Raw genomic sequence first — 20,056 nt, 5'->3', positions numbered from 1 at the left:
CCCTAACTTACTAAAATAACTCTAAAACTACCCCCATGCGAAACATTCAACACACTGGAAAAGGAAGGGAACTTCCTCAATCTGATAAAGGGCATCTGTGAAAACCCCCACAGCTAACATCGTATTTAATGGTGAGAGACTGAATGCCTTCCCTCTAAGGGCAGAAATAAGACAGGGATGTCCGCTCTTACCACTTCTCTTCAGTATTGAACTGGAGGTTCCAGCTAGAGTCACTAGGCAAGAAAATCAAATAAAAGCAAACAAATTGGAAAGGAAATTGACACTTTACAATAAGAGTGTTACAGGGGCACCTGGGTGGCTCAGTTGGTTGGGCGTCTGACTCTTGATTTTGGCTCGGGTCAAGATCTCATGGTAGTGGGATCGAGCCCCCGCCTCATCAGGCTCCGCGCTGAGTGTGGAGCTTGCTTGGGATCCTCTCCCTCTCACTGCCCCCTCTCACCGCGCGCGTGCTTTCTCAAAATAAATAAACATTTTTGAAAATAAAAGTGTTACATCAGCTTTGAATGCCATCCAGCGGAGTTTAAATACTACAGCAGTTTGATGCCCACCATCATCCACTTATATGTAAATAGAGTAAAACGACTTTGTTAACTACAAGAAACGCTACGTTATTCCTTTTTCTCCTCGAATTTGCGTTTTTATTCCATTTTACTCTTGCAGAAGTTTATCCTCAAGTAGTATAATTTTATGCCTGAAAGTTCTTATTGATCATCCTATGATACTTCTTTACCACAGAAATGTGCATTTACACTGAAATTCAATTTTTTTTTTAATTTTTTTTTTTAACGTTTATTTATTTTTGGGACAGAGAGAGACAGAGCATGAACGGGGGAGGGGCAGAGAGAGAGGGAAACACAGAATCGGAAGCAGGCTCCAGGCTCTGAGCCATCAGCCCAGAGCCTGACGCGGGGCTCGAACTCGCGGAGCGCGAGATCGTGACCTGGCTGAAGTCGTATGCTCAACCGACTGCGCCACCCAGGCGCCCCTGAAATTCAATTTTTAAAAACATTTCCTGTGATCGTAGTCTTCTAAAAACTTTCTACCTATTATTGCAAGGATTCTTATTGCAGGATTAATCAAAATAATGTACAGCATCATTTTTTGATAAATGAAGTCTTATTGCAAATACTACCTCAGTAGAAGGGAGGTGATTTTTCTCAACGGGTCCTGTGTCGTTCTGTTCCTATTTTTTTTTTGGTGATGACCAAGACAATTGGCTTATATAAAACAAGTAGATGGGAATAAAAAGAGTTTTGCCATCAGCAATGTAATTCTCGGAGTTCTTTTGCAACTCCTTCCAAAGAATTTGCCAAAAATCATGCAGTAACCATCACCAAAGCTTGTTTTAATGACCCATCAACTGACAATTCCAGGAGGCGCTCATTGAATTTTATCAAAATCAAATAATTTGAAACTATCTGGCTTGCGGGCGCCTGGGTGGCTCAGTTGGTTAAGCGTCTGGCTTCAGCTCAGGTCGTGATCTCACAGCTCATGGGTTCAAGCTCCGCATTGCGCTCTGTGCTGACAGCTCAGAGCTGGCCTGGAGCCTGCTTCGGATTCTGTGTCTCCCTCTCTCTCTGCCCCTCCCCTGCTCAAATTGTCTCTCTCAAAAATAAATAAGCATTAAAAAAAAACTTTTTTAATTACCTGATTTGCATAAAGATGTGCTACCTGGTCATTAAAGTTGTTTACTTTTTCAATCCAGACACCAGTATTTCAATATATATACATATGTGTGTGTGTTTAATATTAATTTTTGAGAGAGAAAGAGACAGAGCACAAGTGGGAGAGGGGCAGAGAGAGAGACACAACACACACAGAATCAGAAGCAGGGTCCAGGCTCTGAGATGTTAGCACAGAGCCCGACACAGGGCTCAAACTCATGGCCCATGAGATCATGACCTGAGCTGAAGTCAGAGAGTTAACCGACTGAGCCACCAGGTGCCCCAGACACCAGTATTTCAATATGTCCCTTTGTTTGGACCCCTGAAAGGAAGTCAGTCTGTGGGACAAAGGTTGCAAGAACTGTGGGCTTGTGTTTTCCCACGAGAACTTACAACAAGTAGTTAAAGCCCTTCTTTTCTAAAAAAGAAAAATACACCTGTCTGAATTAAGCCTTTTAATACACCTTTCTAAATCCTGAAAATGCCCTTTTCCCGCTGGCTCAGATTTAGCTCCAAAATGGCATTTGATTACATAAGCATTCAGCCCCTGTGAAACCACATTCAACATTTTTTTTTGATACATTTGATCCATATTTGGCTTCTATAGAGGATAAAGAAGATAAGCTTAGAAAAAGAAGGTGGCTTAGTACTGCAGAAGGTTGACACCCCTCCTAATACACAAATACATCCATTGAAGCCACTGCACAGGCTAGTTGGTTATATTAAGTGGGACCAAAGTTAGCTGCTGGAATGCCTGAAATAAGTGGGGACGGTTTTGCCATTTCACAAGCTGGTTGTGACACAGAAGAGGACGCAACCACCCTGTGTTTGCAGTCACGTAGGCAGAAGCAACGTCAGGTATCTGGAGATAGCTATCCACAGACTGATTACATCCACTGCCTCCTGTCTAATTTATTTCTGATTACAGGGAATCCCCGTTGCTGGAGAGTGTTACAAAGCAGAAGCCCTTTTTTTAAAAAAAAAAAAAATATTTTTGAGACAGAGTACAAGCAGGGGAAGGGCAGGAGAGAGAGAGAGAGAGAGAGAGAGAGAGAGAGAGAATCCAAAGCAGGCTCCAGGCTCTGAGCTATCAGCACACAGCCCAACACGGGGCTCGAACCCACGACCTGTGAGATCATGACCTGAGCTGAATTTGGACACTCAACCGACTGAGCCACCCAGGTGCCCCGGAAACCCTTCCTGAAGGGAAAGCTGCATTTTTGCTCAGGGACTCTGGGCAAAAGGACTCCCTCTTCTCCGTGAGCTTCCATGGCTACAGCAGATCCCTTCATGCCCAAATTGAACACTGGAACCCCAACTTTGATTTTGATGTTCACGCCCTGTGGCTATTTCACTCCTCCGCTGTTAACAGGACTTTGGGAACATGAAAAAGACCCCAGTTCTTAGAGTATTTCGAGCCATTGCTTACGATATCACTAAATAAGACTTTGCCTTTTAGCCTGCAATATATCTGCCATGCAGTAATGTGCAGATACGCTACATGTGATGGAACTGATGGGCTCCCTTTACCATCAATGTCACGGGATTGTTGTTTTTTTTTGTTTTGTTTTGTTTTGTTTTTTAAAAGAGTATCATTATAAATGAAAGGTTGAGAGTTCCTTGCTTAGAACAAGAACCAGTCAAGGCAAAGTAAACTCTCCTGTTCCCAAAGGGCATTAACTAGATCTGCTTTTACGTGCATCGGACACGTGTCCATGTGAGGCGAGCACACATGTCCATGTTAGGCTTGGTCAGTACAGTGTACAAGCTTAGCGTTAGTACCTGTCAGATGTGATCTGCTGTTACTCAGGTAAGCGCGGTGCCTATTGAGACAACAGAGGATAGGGCTACAGGTGTTCAGTAAGGCTACAGAAACATCTTGCCGATTTAACACGTTGGTTTTTAATATCTGTGGTAACTGAGTGACGTGACTCTGGGGCACTTGCTATAAAGAATTCTATTTCTGCGGCACCTGGGTGGCTCAGTTGGCTGAGTGGCCGACTTCGGCTCAGCTCATGATCTCGCGGTCCGTGAGTTCGAGCCCCGTGTCGGGCTCTGTGCTGGCAGCTGCGAGCCTGGAGCCTGCTGGGATTCTGAGTCTCCCTCTCTCTATGCCCCTCCCCCACTTGCCCTCTATTTCTCTCTGTCTCTCAAAAATAAATAAATGTTAAAAAAAATAAAATAATTCTATTTCTTATTGAAGAGTGAATTATTTATATTGAGTGAGTGTTTCAACAGTATGACTAATTTTTTTTTTAATGTTTATTTTTGAGAGGGACAGAGTGCGAGCCGGGGAAGGGCAGAGAGAGAGGGAGACACAGAATCCCAGATAGGCTCCAGGCTCTGAGCTGTCAGCACAGAGCCCGATGCGGGGCTCAAACCCACAAACCGCGAGATCATGACCTGAGTTGAAGTTGGATGCTTAACCGACTGAGCCACCCAGGCACCCCGAGTATGACTAATTTTTAAGCTATTTTTTCAAAAAGAATTTCTCTATAATCTTCTAAAAGCAGCGGTGCTTGTAGTTACATAAAGTAGGCTTTGGAAGCCCAAAAAATAAAGACTGCTTTCCTTTTGGGGAAAAAAAAATGCAATTTTCTGGCCACAAGGGCATAGTACAGCTCACTTAAGTGTTGATAGAGTTTATATTCAGTCTCCTTGTCTCTTCTGCAAAAGGTTAAGTAAACTGGTTTTCTAAAGAACACTCGTCAAAATTTCAGATTTATGAAGTTGGTAGTAGAGGTTTGTTTTTTTTTAATGTTTATTTTTTTTAGAGAGAGAGACAGACTGCGAGCAGGGGAGGGGCAGAGAGAGAAGACGACACAGGATCTGAAGCAGGCTCCAGGCTCTGAGCTGTAGGCACAGAGCCCGACGCGGGGCTCGAACTCACGAACCGTGAGATCATGACCTGAGCCAAGGTCTGACGCTCGACCGACTGAGCCCCCCAGGTGCCTCAAGTTGGTAGTAGAATTTTATTTAAAGCCCTTAGCTAGTAGTTCAATGAGTGCCTTAACTTAAAACAGACGTTTCAGGCCGTCCAGCCACGGTCAACCCCACAGTGGCATTCTTTGACGTTGGCGGTGACAGCGAGCCGTGGGGCCGCATCTCTGTTCCAAAGATAGCAGAGAACTTTAGTGCTCTGAGCACTGGGGAGCAAGGCTTTGATTATAAAGGCTCCTGCCTTCACAGGCTTTTTCCGGGATTTATGTGCCAGGGTGGTGACTTCACACGCTGTAACGGCACTGGCCGTGAGTCCATCTATGGGGAGAAATTTGATGATGAGAATTTCACCCGTGAAGCACACGGGTCCTGGCATCTTGCCCATGGCAAGTACTGGACCCAAACAAACGCTTCCCAGTTCTTCATCTGCGTTGCCAACCCTGAGCGATTGCGTGACGGGCTTGTGGCCTTGGACAAGGTGAGAGAGGGCAGGAACATCCAGGAAGCCACGGAACGCTTCGGCTCCAGGCACGGCAAGGCCGGCGAGAAGATCGTCATTGCAAACTGTGGACAAATCTAATAAATTTGACTTGTGTTTTTGTCTTCGCTGTAAGACTATTCCTTCTGTAGCCGGGAGCTACCCCGTTGTCCCCATCTGCTCGAAATACCCTTTAATCTTTGTGTTCTCACTGCAGTTCTGTGGGACCCATATTTTCCTTACCCTCCTCTGAGGCTAGCTGGATTGCAGAGTTAAGTTTATGACTATGAAATAAACACCAAACAAGAACAACAACCCGCACTCCCTCCACCCCAAACTAAAAAACAGACATTTGGAACAGCTGTTGCAATGTAATCCTGTGTGTGACTTTTTAAACATTTTTTTTTTAATGTGTGTTTATTTTTGAGAGAGAGGGCGAGTGGAGGAGGGGCAGAGAGAGAAAGAATCTGAAGCAGGCTCCACGCTGCCAGTGCAAAGCCCGACATGGGGCTTGAACCCATGAAACGTGAGATCATGACCTGAGCAGCAGTCGGATGCTCAACCGACTGAGCCACCCAGGTGCCCCCCGTGTGTGACTTTTAAGTTGATGTGTGTAAGTCTAATCATTGATTCCCACGCTGAGTTCCCAGTCCCATGATAGTTTTGTGAACCAAGAAGAAAGTGAGACTAGACGCTGCCCAGACAAATCAGATCATAGTAACTCCAGTGGCTGCTGATGTTGAAGTAATTGTCAAGCTGTAATTAATAATTCGGAGGGCGGTATTTCTCTCTTTGTTGTAAACCCTAATAGCCAAGTTGCTTAAGTACTATTTATCGAGTTTCAGGGCAGTTACTTTTTAATGGAGAATCTGAAACCTAAATTGCAGATTTATTTAAAAAAAATTTTTTTTAACATTTATTTATTTTTGAGACAGAGAGAGACAGAGCATGAATGGGGAAGGGTCAGAGAGAGAGGGAGACACAGAATGTGAAACAGGCTCCAGGCTCTGAGCCGTCAGCACAGAGCCCGACGCGGGGCTCAAACTCACGGACCTCGAGATCGTGACCTGAGCCGAAGTCGGACGCTCAACCGACTGAGCCACCCAGGCGCCCCCTAAATTGCAGATTTAAAAGGGACTGTTCAACCATTGTATCTGTAAATAAGTTTACTTTGCACCTTTTTTGTCACTCAGAATACTACGAGATAATACTTGAGTGAGCTATCGGGAAGTAATATCAAGTTTTAGCGTTTGCTTTGTAGTATTGAACTGAATTTACAGTTCTAGCCTAGACATTTTTCACTAAGGTGGTCAAATCCACTCTTGTGTCTTTTTGTTAATGTGCTCAGAACCACTGGCGAGTGTCCCTGAGTTTCCTGACCGGTGCTGCAGAATGTTAGTTTACATCCCTCTGGCTATGGGCAAGGCCACAAAAGAAAAACAGCTATAATTGTATATAACCCTAAGCCTTTGACTGCTAAGGTATGTTTCTACTTCATGTGCCTTGTGATGGCTGCTTTTCTGAGAGCTAATAAAGTATTTTTGGTGTTCGTGTAAAAACCAGAAACAAACCAACCAGCCCAAACTAAAATACCTTCCTGATGCTCCCAGCAGAGGGTGACATAGAGTCCTGCCCCCTCTTTGCACTTAAAGCCCTGCAGCATTTTCAAACTAAGAATCAGTGTATTTAGCATTACAGTCCTTGGGTTATAGCTGTCTCCTCCTCCAGTCTATGATTTCCTCCAGATTCATTCTGTAAAAACCCAGACTAGCATAAGGCTCAGCACTTGGCAAGCACTCAAATGTTCCCTAAGTGAAAAAATCTGGAGATGAACTGCTGACATCACGGGTTGGCCCAGGACAACTTGCTCTGAGACTGGAGAGGCAGCCATGACCAAGGCTTCCTAAAAAAGAGGGTGAGAAGGGCACCTGGGTGGCTCAGTTGGTTAAGTGTCCGACTTCGGCTCAGGTCACGGTCTCCCGGTTTGTGACATTGAGCCCTGCATCGGGCTCTGTGCTGACAGCACAGAATGGAGCCCGCTTGGGATTCTCTCTCTCCCTCTCTCTCTGCCCCTCCCCCCGTCTCAAAATAAACAAATAAACTTAAAAAAAAATCACCTTGAGAACAAGAAATGCGTGTTAGTATGGGTGATTTTTCTCCTAGATTTAATCAAAGAAGCACCCTAATTTGCTGAAGTTTTAAAAAGTTCTATAACTTTGGGAGGGGAGAATCCTTCCATTGCTCTGAGAAAGCCCGTGCTCTCTAGTAATGCAAAGGAAGTACCTCAGAATGTTAACAGAATTTATCTCTAGGGAATGGACGTACAAGGGATTCTTTTTTCCTGCTTTTCTGTATTTTGTAGATTTTCACTTAACAGCAAGTATTACTCTTAGAACGGAAAACTTTATTTTCACAAATGTATATTATGCGCCCCCAAAAGTCTCCATATGCAGATTGATAAAATAACGCAAAATTAATTAGAGCCTGAGGCTCCTGTGACTATGTTAAATCCAATATTCAGCACATTGGCTATATTTAGAAAGATTTTTTCTCTCAGTTTAGGGGGAACATTAGCCCTAGGCTAAACGCTGCTCTGGTCTCACCTAACGAAACATAAATAATACTTGAAGCGGTCAAAATGTTTCCAACCAATTGAACCATATCCCGGAACAAAGCTCAAGAATATTTCTAGGAATGCAATTATATCCCATCCCCCCAAAGAGAAAATTTACAATATCTAATATGATTGGTCCAGGATCCAGTAAAAGTTCATGTGTATGCAAAGAAGTAGAAAAACGTGACCCTTAATGACAAGGAAATGCTACCAACTGACATTAACCCAGAATGTACATTGATAGAATTAGTAGAAAAGTACATGAAGAACAACTATAACTGTATTCTGTATGTTTACGAAACTATAGGAAATATCGACTACGTTAAATACAAATGTAAAAGATGTTAAAAAAAAAAAGGCCAATATTGAACTTCTAGAAAAGAGAACAGTAACGTCTGAGATGAAAAAATCTACTGTATGGGATTAACAGCTGAACAGGCATTGCAGAAGGAAAAAAATCAGTGAACCCGAAGGTCTCACTACAGAGGCTATCCAAAACGAAACACAGAAAGAAAGAATAAAGAAAATAAATAGAGAGGTGCCTGGGTGGCTCAGTCGGTTGAGCATCCGACTTCGGCTCAGGTCATGATCTCACGGTTCATGGGTTCAAGCCCTGCGTCGGGCTCTGTGCTGACAGCTCAGAGCCTGGAACCTGCTTCGGTTTCTCTGTCTCCCTCTCTGTCTCTGCTCCTCCCTTGCTTGTGCTCTCTCTCAAAAATAAATAAACGTTAAAAAATAATAATAAAATAAAATCTTAAAAGAAAAAAGAAAACTATACCAAAGCACATCATAATCAAATTGCTTAAAACCAGTAATAAAGAGCAAATTCTTTTTTTTTATTTTTTTATTAAAAAAAATTTTTTTTTCAACGTTTTTATTTATTTTTGGGGCAGAGAGAGACAGAGCATGAACGGGGGAGGGGCAGAGAGAGAGGGAGACACAGAATCGGAAACAGGCTCCAGGCTCCGAGCCATCAGCCCAGAGCCCGACGCGGGGCTCGAACTCATGGACCGCGAGATCGTGACCTGGCTGAAGTCGGACGCTCAACCGACTGCGCCACCCAGGCGCCCCAAAGAGCAAATTCTTAATAAGACTAAGCAAAAATTAAAGTCCTGGTAATTCTTTTTTTTAATTTTTTTAATGTTTATTTATTTTTTTGAGAGAGAGAGAGAGTGTGTGAGCAGGGGAGAAGCAGAGAGACAGGGAGACACAGAATCCGAAGCGGGCTCCAGGCTTTGTCAGCACAGAACCTGACTTGGGGCTCAAACTTGCAAACTGCGAGATCATGACCTGAGCTGAAGTCAGACGCTCAACTGACTGGACTGACACTCAACTAGGATAAAATTGAATCACTAATAATATTCAATTAATGCAGATGAAGGCAGAAAAAGGAAAAATGGAACAAAGAACAAATGATACAGATAAAAAATAGCAAATGATAGACTCAAACCTAACCCTATCAGGGATCACATTACATGCAGCTGTCTAAATATCCCAAAGTTGAGCCACCCAGGGGCCCCAAAAGGGAACAAATCCTAAAGGCAGTAGGAGATAAAAGACACATTACATGCAGGAGAACCAAAAAGAGTTGACAGCAGATTTTTCTGGAGAAACCACGCAAGCCAGGGATGCCTGGGTGGCTCAGCCAGTGGAGTGACTGGCTCTTGATTTCAGCTCAGGTTATGATCCCGGGGTCGAGCCCTGCATTGGGCTCCTCACTGGGTGTGGAGTCCGCTTGAGATTCTCTTTCTCTCTCTCTCTCTCTCCCACTGTTCCTCTCCCCTGCCCTTGTGCTCTCTCTCTTTCAAGAAAGGAAGGAAGGAAGGAAGGAAGGAAGGAAGGAAGGAAGGAAGGAAGGAGGAAAGAAACAAAAGAAGCCATGCAAACCAAAAGAGAGTGGAGCAACCTCTTTGAAATATTTAAGACTGCCAAACCTAGATTCTACTTAGTGAAAGCGTCTTTCAAAACCAAAGATGAAATACAGACTTTTTTTGGACACAAAAAATCTGGAAGACCTACACTACAAGAAATGTTCAAGGAAGTCATTCGAGCAGAAGGAAAGTGATTCCAGATAGAAACATAGGTCTACACCTAGGAGTGAAAAGCAATAGAAACACAATGTGGCTAAATAGTAAAATTTTGTTCTTTTTATTTAAATCTTCTTAAAGATAATTGACTTGTTCAAAGTAAAAAACATAATAGCAATACATTTGAGGGCTTCTAACATACACAGAAGTAAAACATATGACCACAGTAGCACGAAGATTTTAAGGGAAGATATACAAGTATACAGGTGTAAGGTTCTTATATTATACATGAAGCCACACAATACTACTTGAAGGTAGACTGTGATAAGTTAAATATGTATATTATAAACCCAACAGCAACCATTAAAACAACCCAATGAAGAGTTGTAGCTAACAATCCAACAAAAAGGATAAAGTTGCATCACTAATAATACTTAATGCAGAAGAAGGCAGAAAAAGGAAAAATGGAACAAAGAACAAACGATACAGATAAGAAATAGCAAACGATAGACTCAAACCTAACCCTAACAGTGATCACATTATATGCAGTGGTCTAAATATCCCAAATAAAGGTGAGAGATTTTTAGAGAGAAAAAAAACAAGACAAAACCAAGATCAAATTATACGCCACCTACAAGAAAACCGCTTTATTTATTTATTTTTAATTAATTACTTAATTAAAGATGATTTATTGTCAAGTTGGCTAACGTACAGGGTACACAGTGAGCTCTCAGTTTGGGGTGTAGATTTCCGTGAGTCATCGCTTACATATAACACCCAGTGCTCATCCCAACAAGTGCCATCCTCAATGCCCATCACCCATTTTCCCCTCTCCACCCCCTCCATCAACCCTCAGTTTGTTCTCCGTATTAAGAGTCTCTTATGGTTTGCCTCCTAAGTGAAGAAAGTCAATCAGAGAAAGACAGATATCGTATGTTCTCATTCATATGTGCAACTGGGGAAACTTAACAGAAGACCATGGGGGAAGGAAGGGGAAAAAGAGTTACAAAAAGAAACCCACTTTAAATATAAAGATACAAATATGTTAAAAATAAAAGGATAGAAAAAAAAAAAAAGACTTACCATGTAACACTATTCTAAAGAAAGCCCTAACGGCAATAGTAATATTAGACAAATGGCAACAATAATATTAGACAAAGCAAATTTCAGAGCAAAAGTATCACCAGGCACAAAGAGTGCCATTTCATAGAGAATGAATGTGTCCATTCATCAGGAAGACATAACAAAGCTAAGTATTAAGAATCTAAGAACAGAGCATCAATATACATAAGCAAAATTAACAGAATGCAAAGAGAAATCGACAAACCTATAATTGTAGTTGGAGTTTTTCTTTTCTTTTCTTTTTTTTTAAAGATTTTGTTTTATTTTACTTCAAGTAATCTCCGTACACTCAACGTGGGGCTTGAACTTACAACTCTGAGATCAAGGGTCGCATGCTCTTCCGATTGAGGCAGCCAGGTACCACAATAGTTGGAGTTTTTAATACCCCTGTCTCCATAATTGATAGAACAAGTGGACAAAAAATCAGTAATGATTTAGAAGATTTGAACAACACTATCAACCAACTTGACCTTATTGACATTTATAAAATAATCTTTCCAACCACAGCAGAACACATTGTTTTTATTTTTTTTTTTAATTTTTTTTTCAACGTTTATTTATTATTTTTGGGACAGAGAGAGACAGAGCATGAACGGGGGAGGGGCAGAGAGAGAGGGAGACACAGAATCGGAAACAGGCTCCAGGCTCCAAGCCATCAGCCCAGAGCCCGACGCGGGGCTCAAACTCCCGGACCGCGAGATCGTGACCTGGCTGAAGTCGGACGCTTAACCGACTGCGCCACCCAGGCGCCCCCGAACACATTGTTTTTAAGTGCACATGGACCATTTGCCAAGGCAGACCTTTTTTGGGATCATAAAACAAGTCTCAAAAATTTTTAAAGGAATCAAATCATGCGAGGTGTGTTCTCTCACCACAAAGCAATTAAGTTAGAAATAAATGAAAGGTATCTAGAAAATCCCCCAAATATCTGGAAACTAAATAACACACCTCTACATATTCCAGGGGTCAAAGGAGAAATCAAGAGTTAAATCATTAAGTATTTTGAACTGGATAAAAACATAACATATTAACATTTGTGGAATGTTGCTAAGGCAGCAGGTGGATGGAAATTTATAGCATTGTAACACCAGTATTAAAACAGAAGTTCTCAAATCAATGACCTCAGCTTCCACCTTAAGAATCTAATGAAATAAGGGCAAATGAAGCCCAAAGCAAGCAAAGAAAAGAAATAAAGATCAGAGTCGAAATCAATGAAATAAGATCAGAAAAACCATATTGCAAACCAATAAAACTAAAAGATACGTGAATATAAAACAAGCATAGGAGAGCATTTTCAACATTATTGGCCGTTAGGAAAGGCAAATTAAAACCACAGTGAAATATAACTATATAGCTATCAAAACATCTTAAATTAAAAAGACTGAACAAAACTAGTGTGGATGAGGAGAGGGAGCAACTGAATTCTCAGACGCTGCTGGTGGAGATATAAAATAGTACAAACATTTTCAGAAATTTGTTAATCACACATTTACCATTTGACTCAGCCATTCTATCGTGAGAAAAGCGGAAGTCTATGTTCATACAAAGACTTTTGCATTACTGTTTATAGCAACGTTATTTTTAATACCCCCAAATTAGAAACAACCTTTATCCATAAGGAGATGAATGGACAAACAGACTATGAGATGCCTACACAGTGGAAAACTACATAGCAACAAAAAGGGATGAATTCTTGGTACGTGCAGCAACATGCATGAATCTTAAAGTAATTACGCTGAGTTAAAGAAGCCAGCTCACGCTCCCCAGAAACAACACCTACTGTGCCTTTCGATTTTTGCAAAAGTCTAGAAAATGAGAACCAATCTCTGGTGACAGCGGGCGGGCTAGCGGTTGTCTGGGAATGGAGACTTGGTTGGAGAGAGCCAGGAGCATGGTCTTACAAGAAGGCACAAGAAAATTTTGGGGGGTGACCAATATGTTCATCTTGATTGTGGGGATGGTTTCACAGGTGTATACATAGGTCAGAACACCGAATTGGGCACTTAAAAAATGTGTCATTTATTATACGCCAGTTATGGCTCCATGAAGCTGTTGAAAATCAAAAATGACCTGAAGTCTGAGACCAAAACAAAACAAAACAAAACAAATCAATCAGTCAAACAAACCAAAAAACCCTCCTTCAGATCAGTATCAATACTAGAAATCTCCAAGATCGTTTTTTTAAAAGAGGAAGTCGCCAAACATATTTAATAACCATTTGGGCAAGAAAAAGGGAACATAAGACTGTATGTTCATACTTACCCCTATCTGCATAAAGAAATAGCCACACTGTTTTTGCATAAAGACATACTAGAAGGTCCTAGAAACGCACAAAGGGAAGTCGTAGTAGTGGTTATCTGGGTGGGACAGGGAAAAAGGAATATGGGAATGGGAGTGTGGGACAGGGCTAGGAGCAAAGATTCCTCACTGTCTTAACTGAGTAGTTTTTATTTTTTGAACTATGCAACTATTTTTACTATTTTATTTTTTCATTATTATTTTTATGTTTATTTTTGAGGGAGAGAGTGAGAGAGCGCGTGAGCAGGGGAGGGGAGAGAGAGAGGGAGACAGGATCTGAGGTGAGCTCTACACGGACAGCAGAGACTGTGAGATCAAGAGTCAGACACTCAACTGACGGAGCCACCCAGGCACCCCCGCTACACATATTTAATCTGAAATATGGCATTAATCACGATCTCTGACTTCCTCCTGAAAAATACAAGGCCTTTAGAATCCTTTGTTTCTGTACTGAGAGAATTGTGTTAAAAATCTCCAACTGTGCTCTGAGATTTGCCTCTTTCTCCTCTTATTTTTGTCATTTTGCGTTATGTATTTTGTTTGTTTATTTTATTTTTAGGTAAGTTCTACTCCCAGAGTGGGGCTTGAACTCACAGCTCTGAGATCAAGAGTCACATGCTCTACTGAGTCAGCTTTATGTATTTTGAAACTATGTTATTACCCGCACGCAAAGTTAGGATTGTTATGTTGTCCTGTTTCGTTGACCCTTTCATCACTGTGAAACCTTTAACCTTTAGGAATATTTTCTGCCTTACGCTCTACTTTGTCTGATATTAACATTGCCACTGCAGCTTTCTTTTGGTTGCTATTTGCTTGTTGTATTTTTCCGTCCTTCTACTGTGTATATATTTGCATATTCATATTTACATTGTGTCTCTCATAAATAGATAGTTGGGTCTTTTTAAAACATCCATCCAAAAAAGTCTGTATCTGTAAACTTTTTTTTTTAACGTTTATTTATTTATTTATTTTTTCAAGAGAGCGCTAGCAAGCAGGAGAGGGCCAGAAAGAAGGAGACAGGATCCGGAGCAGGCTTCGCTCAGTGAATGCAGAGCCCGATGCTCACAAACCCAGAAGCCGTGAGATCATGACCCGAGCCGAAATCAAGAGTTGGCCACTTAACCGACTGTTGATACACATTAACCGATACTTAAGTCGGTATCTTAATTAGAATACTTAATTTATTTAGTTATGGATATAGTTGAGTTTGATTGCCATCTTGGAATTTCTTTTCTACTTGTCCTATATGTTGTTTTCTCATTCCAGTATTCCTTTGGATTCATGAAGTGTTTTTATTATTCCATTTATCTCCTTTATTAACCAAAAAAAAATTTTAATGTTTATTTATTTTTGAGAGCGACAGAGACAGATCGTGAGTGAGGGAGGCGTAGAGAGAGAGGGAGACATAGAATCTGAAGCAGGCTCCAGGGAGGCCCCTCAAGTGCCCCTCTCCTCTATTAATTTTTAGTTATACCTTCTTTGCATTATTATTTTATATTTTTAAATTTTTAAAAATGTTTTTGCTTATTTTTGAGACAGAGAGAGACAGAGCGCGAGCAGGGGAGGGGCAGAGAGAGAGGGAGACACAGAATCCAAAGCAGGCTCCAGGTTCCGAGCGGTCAGTCAGCACAGAGCCCGATGTGGGACTCGAACTCACAGACCATGAGATCATGACCTGAGCCGAAGTCGGACGCTCAACCCACTGAGCCACCCAGGTGCTCCTGCATTATTATTTTAAAAGTTTCTTCTACCTTAAATTAGTTCTTTACCACTTTGTGAACAGTTTATCTCCATTTACCATTTTGCTTTTTGCATTTTTGTAGTCCTATACTTTTAACATGTTATAAACTGCACACGATTTGGTTATTATTGCTTTAAATGATTACAATCCATATTCTTTTATATGTATCCACATATTTAACCCTTCCAACGCTCTTCATTCCTTTTTACAGTTCTGAACTTCCCCCTAGAGTAATTTTCCTTCAGCCTGAAGAATTTTCTTTTTATTATTTTTTTTTAAAGATTTTATTTCTAAGCAATCTCCACACCCAACATGGGGCTGGAACTCACAACCCGAGATCAAGAGTTGCACACTTTACCAATTGAGCCCGCCAGGCACCCCAGCCTAAAGAACTTTCTTTAATATTTCTTGTAGAGTGAAGTGTAGGTAATGAATTCTCTTAATTTGTTAAAAATCTTTATTTCATCTTTATTTTTAGAGGATATTTTCACTGGTTACAGAATTTCAGGTCAGCAGATTTTTCACTTCTTTCAGAACTTAAAAGATATCACCCTTTGGTCTTCGGGTCTCCATAAGTTCTGTTAAAAAGTCAGCAGTAAGTGTTATTGTTGTTTTGCAAGTATGTGTCTTTTTTCTCTGGTTGCTTTTAAGCTTGGTTTTCTTCCTATTTTGCTTAGGGTTTTTTTTTTTTTTTATAATTTATTTTTGAGAGAGAGACAGACACAGAAAGAGGAGTGTGAGCATGGGAGGGGCAGAGAGAGAGAGAGGGAGACACAGAATCTGAAACAGGCTCCAGGCACAGAGCCCGATGTGGGGCTCAAACCCACAAACCGTGAGATCATGACCTGAGTTGATGTCAGATGCTTAACCAACTAAGCCACCCAAGAGCCCCTATTTTGCTTAGGGTTTGCTAAGCCTCTTGAATCTTAGAGTTGCTATTTTTCACGTGTTGGGAAATTCTCAATTGTCGTGTCTTCAAATATTCTCGTCTTCTCTCTTTCTTGGACTCCTATACACGTATATTAGGCCATTAGACTATGCTCTACGTGTCTTGAATGCTCTCTTTGGTCTTTTCTATGTTTTTCTCTATGTACTTCATCTTGAAGATCTTGTGTTTACTGTCTTTCAGTAATATAATCTTAGCTTGTGCTATGTCCAGTCTGTTGATACACATGTCCAGTGAGTGTTCAGTTTCCAGTCCTAGAATGTCCATTTGATTCTTTTTCTATTATAATTCTCTTTTTTTTTTTAATTTTTTTTTAACGTTTATTTATTTTTGAGACAGAGAGAGACAGAGCATGAATGGGGGAAGGGCAGAGAGAGAGGGAGACACAGAATCGGAAGCAGGCTCCAGGCTCTGAGCCATCAGCCCAGAGCCTGACGCGGGGCTCGAACTCATGGACCGTGAGATCGTGACCTGAGCTGAAGTCGGACGCTTAACCAACTGCGCCACCCAGGCGCCCCAATTCTCTTTTGAAATTACCCATTTTTTTCATTACTTTTTTCCCTCTTTTAGTCCACTTTCTTAAATATATTTATAATAGTTTTTTTTTTTTTTAAGTCTTTCACTGCGAACTACAACACCTGGGTCATCTCTGGGACAGCTTCTATTGTATACTCTTTTTTCCCTTAATTATCAAGCATTTTTCCTGTCTCTTCAAATGCCTTGTGATTTTTATTATTTATTTTATTTTATTTTTATTTTTTTAACAGTTATTTATTTTTGAGAGACAGAGAGAGGCAGAGCATGAGCAGGGGAGGGAGAGAGAGAGAGAGATACAGAATCCGAAGCAGGCTCCAGGATCTGAGCTGTCAGCACAGAGCCCGACGTGGGGCTCGAACTCACGAACTGCAAGACCATGACCTGAGCTGAAGTCGGAAGCTCAGCTGACTGAGCCACCCAGGTGCCCCTGCCTTGTGATTTTTAAAAATTATGTGCTGGAGGTGGTGCCTGCGTGGCTTAGTCAGTTAAGCGTTCAACTCTTGGTTTTGGCTCAGGTCTCACAGTTTTGTGAGTTCGAGCCCTGCCTTGGGCTCTGCACTGACAGCAGGGAGACTGCTTAGGATTCTCTCTCTCCCTCTCTCTCTGTGCCCCTCCCCCCCACACACTGTGTCTCTCTCAAAAGAAACTTTTTAAAAATTTATAAAAAATGTAAATTAAAAAATAAAAATCATATGCTGGAGGTTGTGCAAAAAAGAGAAACTGAAGTCAATGTTATTTCTTCCTACATAGGATACATACTTCTGATTCGGCAAAAAAGTGAGGGACAGATCATTCCTAACTGCATTAGAAATTGAGCTGTGTTGTGGCTTTAGCTAGACTCAGTCCGTCTCTGGCTCCAAATGTCTCAAGGGCAAGGTCCTTTGTATGCTTATTAAAGGCCCCTTCCTCTCGTGGACTTTGTGTCTAGACAAAGGTACTTTGAGACTTGGGAGATTTCATTTTGCCTTTGTAGACCAATCCCTAACCTCCTGAGTGACCCTGGCACTCAGTCAGTGTCTCTGAGAGGAAACCAGTCAACCTACCAGCTTAAGTGGCCATCAAAAGCTTCATTAGTTTTGTTTTTTCCTGGCAGGGTCCCTCTGCCTAAGAAAAGCTTGATTCCAAATTCAGCAAATAACCCTGAAGGGAAAAAAAAAAAAAAAAAAAAAAGGCCAATAACCTCAACTCACCTAGGAAGGTGTGAATTTATAGATTTTCCATGCTTCGTTTTTGAATTTGTTTTTTAACTTATTTGTTGAGGAAACTGGCTCATTTGTCCTGTTGAGTTTAAAAAAAAATTTTTTTTTAACGTTTATTTATTTTTGAGACAGGGAGAGACAGAGCATGAACTGGGGAGGGTCAGAGAGAGGGAGACACAGAATCGGAAACAGGCTCCAGGCTCTGAGCTGTCAGCACAGAGCCCGATGCGGGGCTCGAACTCACAGACCGCAAGATCATGACCTGGGCCAAAGTCGGCCGCTTAACGGACTGAGCCACCCAGGCGCCCCTGTCCTGTTGAGTTTTTTAGATTCCACTGATTGCCTCTACTTAGTGTCAGTTAACATGTTCTTCTGACCCCTGTATTTCCTATAATCTGGTAGTGAGACCCACAGGGTTGACAATATTCAGGTTCAATTTTTTTTTTTGGCAAGATTATTTCGTAGGTTATGAAACCTCTTTTATTGTATAATTCCTATGTATTCTTTTTTCAAACACACTTTTTTTTTTTTTTTTTGAGAGAGAGTGCATGCACAAGGAGGGGAGGGGCACAAATAGAGAGTCTTAAGCAGGCTCCACGCTCAGTGTGGAGCCCAATGCAGGGCTCGATCTTACAACTGTGAGATCATGACCCGAGCTGAAATCAAGAGTCGGACGCTCAACCAACTGAGATAGCCAGGCGTCCCTCAAATAAACGTTTTAATTGAAAAATAGTTGGCAATTTCTACATATTCTTAATGCCCAGCTCCAATATCATTTCTTCTCAGTAACTGTTTCCCCGGATCTACATTCTTTCTAACCCCTCCTCTCATCTACATTTCCATAGTACTGTACCTCTCACTGTCACCTTTTCATTTAGGAGTCTGTGACACTCCCTCCTGCAATGCCTGTTTGTAGTTTGGGAGCTGTATGAGGGCAGAAATCATACTTTATTCATTATTTTATCCTCAGACCATGATGTCTTAGTTCAATTGGGTGCCTATAACAAGATACTGCAGGCTACTGGCTTATAAACAACAGAAATTTATTTCTCCCGGCTCTGGAGGCTGGGAAGTCCAAGACCAGAGTGCTGGCAGATTTGGCATCTAGTGAGAACCCACTTTCTGATTCACAGATGATCATCTTCTTGCTTTGGAAGGCAGGAGGGGGTGGAAAGTAGGAGGGCTGTCTCTGAGGCCTTTTATAAGGACACTAATCCCATTAGTAATTAATAATAAGGGTGACCTAATCACCTCCCAATGGCCCCACCTTCTAATACCTCCACCTTGGGGATTAGGATTTAAACATACAATATTGGGGGGGGATATATTCAGACCATAGCATTCCACTTCTGCCCCCCCCAAGTTCTTATCTTTCTCATGTGTCATGAACCCGAAGGTCTAAGTCCAATGTCTCATCTACATATCGTCTAAATCAGATATGTATGAGACTCATGTTACAATTTGTTAGGCTTTGCGATATTTAACATATTTAGACACAGATACCTAATGTTACCTATTTTGACCAGTTTCTTTTCCAGACCTACTGTTCTGCAGGTCTTGTGATTCTACTTAGTTCTTCATATTTAAAAATCACACCGCAAGCCCCATTTACTATCGAACATGAGCTGCTTTGAGGTTTGTTTTTCTTTTTTCAGTAATGGAGAAAAATTTGTGCTAAGACACTTTCAGATCCAATCTGTACTGGTTTTTCAGTTTTTAGCATTTTTCTCCAGTCTCTCATTGATGGTAAAGGCTGCAATGATGACCATGCTATGAAAAGTGGGCTAAGCAACCAAAACCGTAGTATTTTATAGAATTTGAAATATCTTAGAATCTCAGGTGATTCGCATTTTGGAAGAAGACTCAGCCCTTGAATTGTTACTTTATGTTTTCTTTAATGCTGTAGTAATGACAATCAATTAACCATTTGTATTTATGTTATTACTTTGGGGAAGGCTGGATGTTATGGGTTTATAGTAGCATATTAAAGATAGCCTGTAGTCCAAGCATCTAGTTGGGTCTTTCTGATGTCATGCACCAATGCCAAGATTTAGCTATGTTGTAGTTGCAGCAGAAAGCACCAGAGTCTAAACTCTACCACTTGCTAGTCAAGTGTCAGAAGCCAACTCATTCTGTATTTAAAGGCCTTCCTCTGATGGGAATGCAGGAATAGAAGGCGGCTGGTGTGAGAGGGAGGCAGTCCACAGAAACTGGGCTCTCCAAATATTTCTAGTCTCCTGTTTTAAGTGTGAAATACTTTCTTGGTCTTGACAAATTACTGTGCCTGCCCTTGCCACCTTGACAATTCATTCTGGGTCTGACCCAGCATCTGATTGGGCCCTTGGTGCCATAGCAATTACCATAAGGTTACACCTAGCTGTGTTCCTGGGTACTCAGATTTTGTACCTACCCATGGTCACCACTCTTGGTTTCCCATTTGTCTCTGCCCTCCTAGCAGTCATTGGAACT

At 41.4% G+C, this 20,056-nt stretch overlaps 1 pseudogene; it reads left to right on the top strand.

Annotated features, from left to right (window-relative positions):
- The first annotated feature begins 1,683 nt into the window (after positions 1 to 1,683).
- LOC124529185 (suppressor of cytokine signaling 5-like) lies at positions 1,684 to 5,205 on the top strand (annotated as a pseudogene).
- The last annotated feature ends 14,851 nt before the right edge of the window (positions 5,206 to 20,056 follow it).

Source organism: Lynx rufus, unplaced genomic scaffold (assembly GCF_022079265.1).
Source record: "Lynx rufus isolate CCGP_SWC_20201006 ecotype Redwood Valley unplaced genomic scaffold, mLynRuf1.p SCAF_6, whole genome shotgun sequence".
NCBI classification, from domain to species: domain Eukaryota; kingdom Metazoa; phylum Chordata; class Mammalia; order Carnivora; family Felidae; genus Lynx; species Lynx rufus.
This window is presented reverse-complemented; position numbering and strand designations above follow the sequence as displayed.